Source organism: Chlorocebus sabaeus, chromosome 24 (assembly GCF_047675955.1).
Source record: "Chlorocebus sabaeus isolate Y175 chromosome 24, mChlSab1.0.hap1, whole genome shotgun sequence".
NCBI classification, from domain to species: domain Eukaryota; kingdom Metazoa; phylum Chordata; class Mammalia; order Primates; family Cercopithecidae; genus Chlorocebus; species Chlorocebus sabaeus.
The window spans coordinates 9,050,670-9,065,055 of record NC_132927.1 but is presented as its reverse complement, the minus strand read 5'-3'; the positions used below and the strand labels follow the sequence as shown (position 1 = coordinate 9,065,055).

The 14,386-nt window shown below is 35.3% G+C and overlaps 1 protein-coding gene across 3 annotated transcripts in view; it reads right to left on the bottom strand.

Annotated features, from left to right (window-relative positions):
- Positions 1-4,612: 4,612 nt before the first annotated feature.
- AKAP6 (A-kinase anchoring protein 6) overlaps positions 4,613-14,386 on the bottom strand; it is a 636,231-nt gene continuing 626,457 nt past the window's right edge. For all 3 annotated transcript variants that reach the window (XM_073010910.1, XM_073010912.1, XM_073010911.1), the window contains one exon: positions 4,613-12,483. The gene's annotated coding sequence lies outside the window, so the exon portion shown is untranslated. The remainder of the gene's footprint in view (positions 12,484-14,386) is intronic.

The window sequence follows — 14,386 nt, the reverse complement described above, 5'->3', positions numbered from 1 at the left end:
TTCTTTCTTCTCTCTTTCTTCCTCTTTCTTCTTTTTTTCTTTCTTTCAACAGGATCTCACTCTGTTGCCCAGGCTGGAGTACAGTAGTGTGATCACTGCAGCCTTGAGTTCCTAGGCTGAAGCAATCCTCCCCTTTCAGCCTCCCAAATCGCTAGGACCACAGGCATGTGCCACCACACCCAGTGTCTACTTTTTTATTTTTAATTTTTTGTAGAGACAATGTCTCACTGCATTACCCATGCTGGTCTTGAACTCCTGGGCTCCAGCAGTCCTCCCACCTTGGCTTCCGAAAGTGCCAAGATTACAAGCATGAGCCACTGCTCTTTTTAACAACCAGATATCATGTGAACTATCAGAGTGAGACTACTGCTGGGAGAGCACCAAGCCATTCATGAGGGATCCACCCCAGTCCACCTCCAACATTGGAGGTCACATTTCAACATAAGATTTGGAGGGGGCATATATTCAATTCATATCAGCATTCCACAAGTTCAAAAAATAAAATTAGGTCAATAAGAATGGTAGGGAAGAAAAAAATAACCTAAACTGAAAGGAAACTGAAACAAATGGACTTGACTTTAATTATTTTAAATGAATGCCATAATCATATTGAAGCGAATAAATAAAGAAATAACAGAAGAAATGAAGAGAGAAAGAAGGAAGGAAGGAGGGAAGGAAAGAAGGAAGGAAGGAGGGAAGGGAAGGGAGGGGAGGGGAGAAAGAAACCAATCCAAGTAGCTTATGAACTTTGGAACACAGTATTTAACCACACACCCCCAGTATTGAATAGCACTGGGTATTTGGGAAAGGGAGAGTGGGAGATGGGATAATTGTAAATGAATCCTGACCTATTTTAAATAGGTTGATTATAATGGTTTTTAAGCAATTCTGACACAATTTAAATGTATCATGCTATTTAGCAAATGGGTTATATATGTTGATGTTGTTATCGAGGGTTCTTAAAGAAGGGAAATACAAATATGGAATCAGGGAAGTAAAGAAAGATTCCTGTGAAAATGGACTAAAATTGGAGACATTGATGTGAGTTCTTGATTTCTAAAGTAAGTATATGTGTGTATACACATTTACATGTGTGTATGAATATGGCTTTGTGCATATAAAATTGTATATATGTTTACATTAATGCGTATAGACGTTCACGTATTTCCTAACCTTGTTGGCTGAAAGCATCAAGAAGCAAAGATACCCTAGTAGCAATAAACACATCTAACACTAAAATCTTGGCCTCTAATGCCAATCCCTATTAAAAAGAACCAGGGTTCCTCAAAGACATGGCTGATTCAAGAGTTGGGACACTTAGGTACAAGACCAGAGCACTTTGTAAGACATTAAGAAATTGTTTAAAAGAGATCACAAGGATACAAGACCCAGATTGAAGAGGCTCCCACTGGCCAAACCTAGGACAACTTGAGCCCAAAATAATTTAAGTAATAAATTATAAATAATTGGAGAAAAGGAATTCATAAATTTCTGTCTATGATAAAGAGGTAACTATGTAGGAGTGAAGGGAGGGATTTCACTGGGGAATACAAAGGGCCAAGTGATAAATGTGAACAGAGTACTAGAGTTGGAAAAACAATTTCACAACCATCTTGGTAAAGATTAATTAGACAAGAATTACCCATTGATGCTAAATATAGGAGAAAACTTGAAAAGGGCGGGATACTTGCATGGTTTTAGAGCATCTCTCCACAAAATGATCAAAATTAAGATAATGTATGGGGGACAGATGGACATTGCATTTCTCCAGATATGATACTCTGAGGAGAGACCACCACCCATGCAACATTTCTGCTGAGAATGCATAAATTCAATCTCATCCCAAGGAAAGGGCAAACAAAAACCGAAGAAAAAATCTAGTCAAAAAGTGGCGGGGCTGGGGGAGTCTATTCTTTAAATTGTCAATGTCATAACAAGACAAAGAAAAGCTGGAAAATGGTTCCAGATTAAAGGAGGCTAAAGAGATATGACACCTAAATTTAATAACCAGATCATGTACTGAAGGGGGGGATGCTACAAAAGATATTATTGGCAAAACTCACAAAATTGAAATGTGAAAGGATTCAATAGAAATAATGCATCAATGGAAATGTATAAAGTTGATAACTGTACTATGGTTATATAAGAGAATATAACTATATATGCATTAGGATATATACAATGAAACATTCAGGGATAAAAAGCCATGATGTGTGCAACTTACCTTCAAATGGCTCAGAAAAGTAAAAACCAGATAAATACATAGATTGATAGATACATAGACAGGTAAATAGATAGAGTTCATAAATGATAAAGCAAAGGGGGTGAAATATTAACAAAAGGTGAATGTGGTTAAAGTGTACTATTTTTGGTTTTGCAATATTTTATAAATCTAAAATAATTTTTAAACTGTAAAAAACAATTGTCATTTGTTATTTTAAATGTTTATAGCAGATGTCCTGCCAGTGGTGCATCTAGCAAATATGATGCACAAACTGTGGTATCATAGGAAAGCAGCTCTTGAAAATAATGAGAAAATTTTGAATTAAACTTTTTGCGCACTGAGACTTTAGTATTTACTCTTAAAGCCAGAATATCTTTGGGAGGAGAGGGGTGAAGCCTCGTGTAAAGAAGAGTCGCATAAAGGGTGCTAGGAATATAGCAAAACCCACATTTTTATTTCACTAAATTGAAATAGATTTCTCTCTCTCTACCACCTCAGATATTAAACAAAATACACAATGAGAAGTTGCATGTTTTAAAGTATTTCTTGAGCAAAATGTAATGATAAAAACGTATGTTCATACTAGAACATTAATCTCATTCTTCATAATTAACTATTGCATTTTTCTTTCATCAACCGCTGACCTTTAAGGTGTTCCTGTTGTGTGTGTTTTTAATGCCTAACTTTTCTGGAAAATGTGCACAGGTCATAATGAGGCATAATTATATACAGTATATAATTTTCTTTGGCCTTCTTCAAGTGCTCATTTAGCTATCACTTCTTCCTATAGAATTTGTATAAGAAATACTTTTTAAAATGAAAGTCCTTTCTTCATTTTGGCATGACTTATATATTTAATAAGCATTTAATATAGGCAGGAAATTTAGCAAGGTATATATAGATATTAAATGAACACCGTTCACTATAGTAAGTCCTCCCTTATTTCGAAGGATACATTCCAAGACTCCCAATGGATGCCTGAAATCTGGGATAGTATGAAATCCTATATCTAAACCATGTTTTTCCCTACACATACGTACCTATGATAAGGTTTAATTTGTAAATTAGGCACAGAGATTAACAACAATAAATAGAACAATTATAACACTATACTCTAATAAAAGTTATTATACACTGTGGCTGTAACTTCACAGTTTGTAACAGCAAAACTAGCATGGATTTCTTTTTCTTCCTTCACAATTTCATGGATAGAAGATTTGCTCTTACCATAGATTGCAGCAACCTAGACACACAATTTGTTTTCTTTCCTTATTGAGAACTTCCATCTTTTCGTTTAAAGGAAGCACTTTACAGCTTCTCTGTGGCATATCTGAATTGCCAGCATCACTACTCTTGCATTTTAGGTTCAAGGGTTACTTGAACTCAAGCACTGTGATATCAAGACAGTCGCTCTGATAACCAAGATGCTACTGGGTGACTAATGATGGGCAGCACCTATAGTGTGAAGACACTGGACAGAGAGAGGATTCATCTCCAGACAGGACAGGGAGGGACTGCAGGAGATGTCATTAAGCAACTCAGAACTGTATGCAATTTAAAATTTATAAATTGTTTATTTCTGGAATTTCCCATTTAATATTTTGGGACTGCAGGTAACTGAAACTGCATGCAAAAAGAGACTGTGGAGAAGGGAGGACTACTGTAAATCCTTATTTATCACGATTGCAAATGAGATAATTTCCGTATTACATAGAATGGATAGCACCAATCATAGAGTATTGTGAAGATTAAATTGAGTATGTAAAGCACTTAGTAGAGTGCTTGGCATATAGCAAGCCCTCAAGGGATCATGATTTATTAGATTGATTTTAAAAATAATATCCAGAGTGTGTTTACTTATTTAGCTGATTTCCTATAATTTACTCATCTACAACACTAAACAATAATTGGTAATCATATTGTGAAGCTGGACCATCAAGGATTAAATTTTGTTTAAAAATGTTTGAGTTGCCAGTAAGTCACAAATGAGTTAAATAATCACACCCTAAGGTTGGTAAGAATTGTCTGTTGTTCAATCATTCTGAATCAAACAGAATCTCTTTTGTCTTTTAAAAAAACCTCTTTACTCACTAGAACATTATTTCATTCCTTTAGAAAATGCCTCAACCTGTAAATGATCAGTAATTTAACTTACTAAAAAATATTTTAAAATATACTTTGCATGGGAAGACATCATTGGTAAATTAGAAAAGAATATTCGGAACTTAGAACACTGATAGAAGTGTTTAGGAAAGAGGCAAATGGTATATATGTAAAAATAGAATTGTTTCCTGAAAAGTTAAGGAGTTTTCACTTTATAAAACCTTGCCGTAAGCATCATTAGTTATTTGAGTTCGGCAGGGATAAAAGCACAAATATGAAGAATGATTTGATTTTCACATGATTTTAATGACAAGATAAATTTCATCAACTTGGCTTTCTATATAAAAAGACACTTGAAAATAAATGAAACATATTTGCAAGCAAACAAACACACACACACAGAGGGAATTATTTGTTTTGAATTGCTGACTTAGTGTAAGTAACTTGATCAACTAATAGAACCAAACTAATTCTACAAACCTTAGAGTATTTTTTATAAACCAGTGGTTAGGGAATATTGGGATTTAAAAGAGGATCTTATGCATTTTTATGTTCCTAATTCCTTCAATCATTTTAAGTCCTTGAATAAATTTCACGGAATAATATTTGTAATGGCTCATTGTTTATAGAGTTAGGTGTCTTTTAAAATGGCAGGTTACATTTAAGGACAAAGAAATGTTTTAATAATTTCAGGATTGTTTCTCATTACATCATATTTTTATGCATTTGTGTTAAATTAATAAAATCCATTATCATATATCTTCATGGTATGGAAAAATTACCAAATCTACATCTGGTGATCCTAGTCAAACTTCCCCATATAAAATGACTAAAGAAGGGAGAAAGAGCAATGGTACAGTCTAAAACGTTGATGAACATGACAGGTTACAAGATATAGACACAAAAGGCTTTGGGTATATCTGGAAAACCTTGATGTTCCATTATCATATGACTCTGTAGTAAACAAGTTACCTCGACCACGTCATCAGGACTGGCTATTTTTCCAACATCACTTTGAGGCCAAGTTCTGTTGCATTTTACATTTGCTTTTTGAATTCCTGTTTTTCTGAAGAACACACCAGGAAGCTCAAGTTCTTTGTGCCTGTGGATTATCTGGTGCGGCACATAAATGCACAATGCGGTTGATTCTCTTGTTCTTTGGGAGCCCTCTCCCAGATTTAGGGGCACCTCATTTCAAGCAAGAGAATGCACGCCTCAATAGCAGTGGTTCTTAAATATGATGTCACAAGGGGTTCGTAACCAATAATAGAATACCAAAATTTTGGAATACTTTTTTGAGTACGAATTACATTGGCTTCGAAGTTACCCTTAGAGTAATGTCACTCCAATCTGCTGCATTAAGATACTCTGCTTGAGTAGGAGAGAAGGGGGCAGAGTATTCCACTGGAAATTATTTACTAATGTTTGGCAAAAGCTTGGAAGTGTCTTATTATCATCTCAATATTTGTGTACCCCCAAAATTGATATGTTGAAACCTAATCCCCAATGTGATCGTATTAAGAGATGGAGTCTTTGGGAGGTGATTAAGTTGTGAAGTCTTCCTGAATGGGATTAGTGCTTTTATAAAAGGGGCCCAAGGGAGCTTGTTCATGGCCCCTTCCACCAGATGAGGATGCAGTAAAGTGCATCAATGAAACAAAGAGTGAGCCCTCCTCAGACACTGAATCTGCTGGCGCCTTGATCTTGAACTTCCAAGTCTCCAGAACTTTGAGCAATAAATTCTGTTGTTTATAAACAACACAGTCCAAGCAGTCTGGGCAGACTAAGACAGTCTTACACATATGAACACATTCCAAGTCCTGCATGTTGCAACGGAAAAGAGACAAAGTTGCTTTATGCAGTTGATGATTTACTTCAAAATGCAAGGACAAATAAGCTCTGCATAATTTCTGCTTTGGTGAGAACCCATTAATCAAGGGCCAGAATGGTCTTATGGCATTGGCCAAAATGCCTTTGCCAAAGAAACCATACTATGTGGGCCTGACCCACCCACGTCATTCTATTATTTTACTCTGGAAATGAAAGTATGTGGCAACTCTCAAACTAAAGGGCCATTGTTGTATAGAAGGTATGTGGTTGCTTTTTAAAAAGAAGTGGCTAAAAGGTTTCCTTGAATGTTCCCTTCCCAGACGTGTGGCATTAGAAGGTGGCTGTGCTATCAAAGGTGAATTTAAGAAAGAAAAGGACTATTCTTTTTGAACATCTTCTTTTTAATTAGAGTGTCCACCTATGGCCACACCAGGGTTTGTGGTGAATACTTAATTCCTTGGTAAATTCAGCAGTTGGGAAGTGAAGGTGTACTGTATACAATATTTTGATCATGGTTTTGCCTTCGAGTTGAAAAATGAATTTGAAAAAAACTGACTGTGAAATGGCCTGAATTTAATTCCTTGGACTGCTTTAGAAAAACATTTAAAGAAAGAATTCCAGTTTATTGGTGCATGGAAGTGAGTTTAAGTTGTGTCAATTTTTCTGATGGTTTTTATTGAACTAATTATTTAGTCTGTAATTGACTAACCCTCTAAATCAATCAAAGCCAGGCAGTAATAGTGAAGTAAATTTAAATCCTTAAACAAACTGTGGATGTGAAATAATCTTTAAGTGCACTTTATTTTTTAAGGTAATATGAAACAAGTTAAGAATGCAATAAAATCTAGGCAGTAAAAAGAAAAAAAACCCACAACTATTGCAGGTGTTTATGTATTACATTGAATTTGCAAATGGAAATCTATCCTAAGAAAATGTGTCATAATTTAGAATATCATAGACCAGGGATCACACAACTTTCTGTAATAATCCAGATAGTAAATGTTTTAGGTTTTGCAGGTCATATGGCTTTTGTTGCAGCTACATAACTTTGTATAGTGTCAAAGCATCCATGGACAATATGGAAACAAATGTGCGTGGATGTGTTCTAATAAAACTTTACACATGGACACCAACATTTAAATTTCATAGGATTTTCACATGTCATGAAGTATTCTTTTTTTTTTTTTAACAACTTAAAAATGTAAAAATTGTTCGAAGCTAACAGGTCAAACCAGAACAGGCAGTGGGCTGAATTTGGCCCATGCGCCACAGTCTGTTGACCTTTGCCTTAGATGGATGAAGCATGCGCTGAAAGAGTAAGTTGTGAACTTTAAAACATATCAGGAATCTCAGTTATTCAATCAATCTTCATTAAAGAGTGGCTTTGAATGCAAAGTCACCTATGTATTTACTTGACACAAAAAAGTTTACCCTGAGTTTAATAATGAGAAAACCACTAGATCAAGATTGTCGATCATTCTGCGACACTGGCCTGGACTCTTCAGAACTGTCAATGCTATAAAAGCCCAAAGGAAAACAGAACAAAAGCACAGGGAAACTATTCAAGATTTAAAAACAAAAAAACACTTAGAAACTAAAAGCAATATGTGATCTTTGTCTGAATCCTGGATTAAAACAAAAACAACTGGAAGAGGACATAATTTGGGTATTTAAAGAAATATGAATATAAACTATCAGATATTATTGTATTAATATTACATTTTTTTTAGAGATAAAGTTTCACTCTTCTTGGCCAGGCTGGAGTGCAGTGGTGCAATCTCAGTTCAGTGCAACCTCTGCCTCCCGGCTTCAAGCGATTCTCCTGCCTCAGCCTCCCAAGTAGCTGGGATTACAGCTACCATGCCTGGCTAATTTTTGTATTTTTAGTAGAGATGGGGTTTCACCATGTTGGCCAGGCTGATCTCCAATTCCTGACCTCAGGTGATCCACACGCCTCGGCCTCCCAAAGTGCTGGGATTACAGGCATGAGCCACCATGCCCAGTCAATGTTACATTTCTTGAGTGGGAAGATGGTATTGTAGACTTGTAGAAGAATGCCCATGTTCTCAGTTAATACATGCTGAAGTATTTGCAGATGAAGTATCATACTCTACAATTTAATTTCAAATGATTTAATCATACAAAAAAAGTGTGTGTATACAGAGAGATGAAATATGGTGAAATATTAACAATAAATGAACCTGAGTGATGAGTACCAAGTATTTTTGTTCTACTCTCGACTTTTACATAGGTCTGAGTTTTTCAAAATGAAAATTGAAAAAAGAAAATGTAGAAAAAATATAGCAGTAAATTTAGTTGGTTCAATTTATATTTAAAATATAAGAATTATATGACATTTGAAAAGTTAGTTTTTCTTTAAAATTCTAAAAATTTTCAACTTCTTTTAGAAGCTAAATCAAACTGACTTGTAAGAAAAACCTGGATCATTTCATTGTTTGATATTTTCATCTAGTTTGTTCCTAGGAATTATAGAATGGGTAAAACCTAGTCCGGATGAACCAAACACAACAAAATCATCAAACTCAGGTTTCCAGAAGCCCTAAATTTAGATTGTTCTGTTGTTGTATAAGATGCATATTTATTCAGTGACCAGAAATCTAAAAAATATTTTTCCTTCTGTAATTAAAACCACTTTACTTTTTCTGGTAGTCAGATCCAGATGATTTTATATACTGTTTTGCTCACTAGATTTTCTTAAATGCAGAGAAACTTCATCAGAAACAAAGTAAATGAGGTCATCATTCAATTTAGAGAAAAGTCATAATCACTCTATTCAAGGACGCAAAAGGCACTTTCAGAAGAAAAACTGTAAACCTTTGGAGACAGATATCATGTGTTAGTTGCCTTTATATACCTAATGCCAAACATAGTGCCTCACATAGGTAGCCATTTAATAAACGTTCACTGAATGGCTGAATACATGAATAACCGGAGGGAGTGCCCTACTTCATAAGGACACAGGTTTGGTTTGTATTTGATATAAGGAGAAGATTCAAGATGACTTAGGCACTGGACTGGGCCACTGAAGGAAGTCATGGATTCTTATTTATTTATTGGTTGAAATTTACAATAATAGAATAAACATATCTTAAATATATTTCTAGAGAAAACTTAGCACTTAAATATTCAGATTCTTTTCTACATGTATGATGATAAAGACAGTTCCTTAATTTCAAGAATTCTGTCTGTTAACATTCAGTCAGGTTGGAATGGATCTGAAAACCATGACATATGAAGGGCAGTTGAGGGAAGAGTGTTTGGGAGATGATGAGTAGCTGGCCTCGATTATCTCCAGGGTTGCCATGAGTAAAGATACTCTGGGCTGCTCCATAAGACAGAACTAGGACCAGTGAGCAAAATTAAATGTAGGGTAGTGCGGTACTAGGCAGATTTTAGCAACCTAAGAAAGAACTTTCTAGCAAAGAGATATGCCCAACAGTGGAACAGTTTGCCTTAACAGACAATGAACCACTATCTCTGGAAGTGTGTAGGCAGAGTTGGTATGATCGTTTTCTAAGGGTAAGTGCCTACATGGGGTGGGAGATTGAGGCTATTTTTCCTCTTCCAACCTGAAAAGGCATTGTTCAACAAACCTGAAAGTCATTCTACAAATTTAGTGTTAATACTAAGCAGATAATTAACAAATACTTTCAATACTGCACAGTCTTCCATGAGCATGTAACAAGTAGGTAGAACATCATTGTCAGTTTGTTCTTTGAATATTTTACCAGTAGATGTAGACTTGACATTAGTTACCACCCAAAGAAAATTTACGTTGTTTCAGTATGTAAAATAATACCACATCCCAACAGAGGTCTAGAATGCCCCTAGGAATTTCAAAGACTCTAGGATTTGTTCTTTCTCTACATCCTGGGCCACTCTACTTGTGTACTCTGTTATCGCAAATTTAGCTTATTTTCTCCAGCTGCCCCCTAACTAGACAATTATCTCTAATGTCTTTCCCCTAAATCTTATTGAACACTGCAACTAGATGTCTGGCTAAAACCCCTTTTGAACAAATTACTACCTATTAAAAAGCCTAAAATAATTTATCCATTTACAAATATGTATGAAAAAGATTAGAAGGGGCATAAAAATACAAATAGTTATTAAAGTGGTAGAATTACAGATAAGCATCGTTTAAATATTCTTGGTGTGGCACTAATGATAAATAAAATCAGGTGCAAAACAGCCTCTACAAAGTGTCCTTATTACCTAGCATTTTACATACAAAAGCTCCAAGGTACCATTTTAAAAGACCTTTCATTAAGTCCTCCTAATTTAATTTTTCTCCTATTACCCCTGCAATAAAGTTTCATGCATATTCCACTAACTTTCCACTCTCTCCAAGCCCTTTTTCTTCCTCCTTGTCTCCACTGCTGCTTCTCTCATGGTGCCTCTATACCTAATGCCAAACATAGTGCCTTAATTTCAAGAATTAAATACATTTCAAATACATTTGCTCTCTTCCTCAGCTCTGCAACAAATACTTCATGTCACTTGTGTGTTCACTTGTCCCTAATGTAGGAGAGCCTTCTGTGGGCAGGGCTTTGTCTGTTTGTTCCACATTGCATCTTCTGGATCTAGAATAGTGCCTTGCACATAAAAAGTGTTTCTGAACTATCTGTTAAATAAATGATTGTCATTCCTGTGACTATGTGAACCCACAACATGCTTTACGTTTTTGAAATTTGATACATATTATCTATTGTGATTTTATATTGCATTGTATCCTTTTCTAGTTGTGTCCATGTTTTAGTGTCAAAATAAAGGGACAGATGTCACCATGTCACCTAATTTAATCCTTTAATTCAGTAAATTTTTATTGAATACCTACTGTGTCAGGCACTTAAGTAGGTGTTATGATATAAATTTAAAACTGCATTTAACAGGAGTCAGTAAAGGCCAGATGGAATATATATTTGTCAATTTCTTTTACACATATAAATATACCTGAAATCTATAAATAATAGTCAAATTTTCTATACTTTTCTACCAGTTTTCTATCAAACTCATTCAAAATAAATATTTAAAATAAATTAAGACATACAAGGTATCCTGAAATCCAACACCAAATCATTAATGATAAGTAGAAATAAAAAATCTAGTATAAATTTTTATTGGTTTAGGGGAACTGACATTTAATCATTTGCTGTTCCAAGATCCTTATAGTGACCAGAAAGATTTTGAAAACTGAAGGCTTTATGTCTAGTCTCTAGTTTAGGTAATGTTAAGCCTCTTAAGCAATATGAATATGTTTGGAAGCTGCTACATGCTATGCTTTTTCAGAACCAGATGCAACAATTTGGTAAAGAACATAGTAGAAGAGATCACTAATTTTCCTTTTCCCCCAATAATCTGTGTTTATTATGCCAATTTTAATTACCATGCAATCTAATGGACTTAAGGCTTATATTTTCCACATCACTAGACATCACAAACATGAAAGCATTTTATACTGTCATTATACATCAATGTTTGCACTTGGTTATACATATATACAGAAATTATTCACACATCTTAACCTTGCTATTTCCTCCTTTCAAACCAACATAATTTTACCGTGAAAGCAGCTTTTTAATAAATGGTATAAGAAATACAGCAAGGCACACTTTTTTAAAAAACTTTTTTCTCATTACCACCTCAAGAAGCATAAAAAATGAAAATGTTGTACATAATTCAATAGTAGAATGTCACCAGTTTATAATATACAACATCATATGGTTGTTTCTTGAAATGCTGCATAGATTATTTTTTAAATGAAATAAATAAAATGGCGCTTCTAATAGTTGCTTAATTTTGAAAGAAGGACCAGTGTTTCTTCTCTATGCTGCAATCAATTCAAATGTTAGCTTTTTAGGTAAAACTCTTTCAATAAACACAGTCATCATACCATTTTAAAAAATCCAGATTGAAACATGAAATTGGTCAAGTACTGGTGGGGGGTCATTCTAGACAGGAGAATTTAATGGACCACCAGTTGGTGAACTGCAGAACTTTAAAGAGCAGAAGGGAGGGGAGGAGGCAAACAGAAAAGTCTAGCTGGAGAGAGAGGGGTGGTAGAGGTAGCTTGGGACAGGAATCCATGGGAGAACAAGCAGCTTTGCTGAACTTCAAAGACGATCACCTAAAGAGAACCAGCGCACACATTCAGATCACAAGGCTCGTGTGGAGAAAACACATTTGGAAGGAAGATTCATCTTGGGAGAAGTCAATGTAATAAACGGCAGTGACAAACGTGATGGAACCAGAGACCAGCCCAGGGCGGGAGGATGAGGCCACCCCTGAGTTGCAGCCAGGCGTATCTACAAGAAACAAAAAAGTGACAAGAAAAGGTTTTTTAGAAATATATTTTTCATTAGCAAAACCAAGCCCCTTGAGGAACCATTGAAGGCTGCAATTGTGGGACTACTTGCTAATGTTCTGAAATAAAAAGATACATAAAATATAAATAATTTTAATAGCCCAAGCTTCATATTACTGACAAAAAAAAGTCTCAGTGTAGATGTGAAAAATACATTGTTTTTTTTTTAAAAGATGTGGTTTCAAAGAAAACAAGAAAAATCATCAAGTTTGACCTTTTCTCTGGATCTCATCCACTCTTTTGCCTGTGAACTCAGTTTGGAACATCAAAATAGCTTCAAACCAATATGAAAATGTGAGGCCGCTGATGCCAAGTGATGCGGCAAAGTATTTACAATGTACAATGATTCCACAGACTGGGAACTGATAGGCTCTCAGGCTTAACCCTTCCTGCAGTGATTTTATATATGATATGGAACAATTCCACTATTGCATAGTGGTGAAAGATTCATAACATTGTGATTATCCGAAGTGTTTCAGCCTAAAAAAAGATACAACTGGGGCTTCTAGCTCAAATAGTAATGCATTTCATTTAAGGTACATACAGCATTGTGGAAACAAGATGGATTCAATTATATTTGTACATCTTATGGCTATGATATAAATTTGTTCCAAACTCGATCTGTTCTGCTTATTTCTAAATGGCTAAAAGCAACTGGTCAAATGTGAGGAACACCTAAATATCAAGTTTAGGCAATGCAGGATGCAATTATTGTAAGTCCCCTGACCAGCTCTCAAAGAAAGCAGGCTTTTGCTTGTATGGGCTTAAACTGAGTTCTGATGTCTCATATCAAGTTGTTTGACTGTTCCTCAAGAACGAAATATTCTCTTTGTCTTGCTCTCTGTTTTTCTACAATCTTTCAACTTGTGTTAAGAGCCAGAAAAACCTTAAAAAAAAAAGTCGTTTGACTGGAGCCACGGGGAGTTGGGGAAAGACGAAAAATTAGATAAAGAACAGGGGTAGACAGAAACAGATGGGATGAAATTTGGTATAGTAAAATAATGCAGTAACATAAGAAAGCCTGGTGCATTGTTCAAATGCTGAGGACATGACTCATTTGAAATCTGGCCACAGAGTAGGGAATCCTTAGGTGAGGCAAATCTGGTCTTACTAAATGCTGGCATTTAAATTCTCTCTGGATAATCAATTCTTTCAACTTGGCCCACTTGGAAATGGGCAGGCCAAATTGGCTGAGGCACAGATCTGGGGGAGGTGTGTGTGTGTGTGTGTGTGTGTGTGTGTGTGTGATAGGTGACAGGTGATGCACAATAACATTTTTGTTATTTAGCATAGCAGGGCTATTCAGAAGTGCCAGATAATTTAAAGACACTTCACATCCAGCAAAACCTTGGTTTATTAAAGTGATTTTAAAGGTAAGTTTGATAAGATTATACCTGTATTGTCTAGTGAAAAATTCACACACAATCACCAAAGGTAGTTTCTTAAACCTGGTTGACCAGCTTTGGAAAATATTAAGCACTTAATGTCAGTCCAATGAACAGAATGGGAATTGTGCCGTGTACATGAGAAACAAGTGTTCTTACAGCTTTCTCAGTTTGTAAAATCTGAGCAGCAGCATTTAAAACTCTTTATGTGTGTACTTGAGCATGTACAAATACAAGTAATTGCCTAAAATCTAAAATCTACTGGCCACCAACTATCACATTTACAGACCAATAAAGTAGGAAAGGCAATAAAGCTAAAAAGTTCTAAAGGAAATATCTGCACTGTAAGTAAATACACCTCCTCACCCCACCCCCCAAAACACCATACTCTTACACATACACATAGTAAAACAAAACTCCAAATCACTAGAGCAGACCAAAAGGAAAAGGAAAAGCACA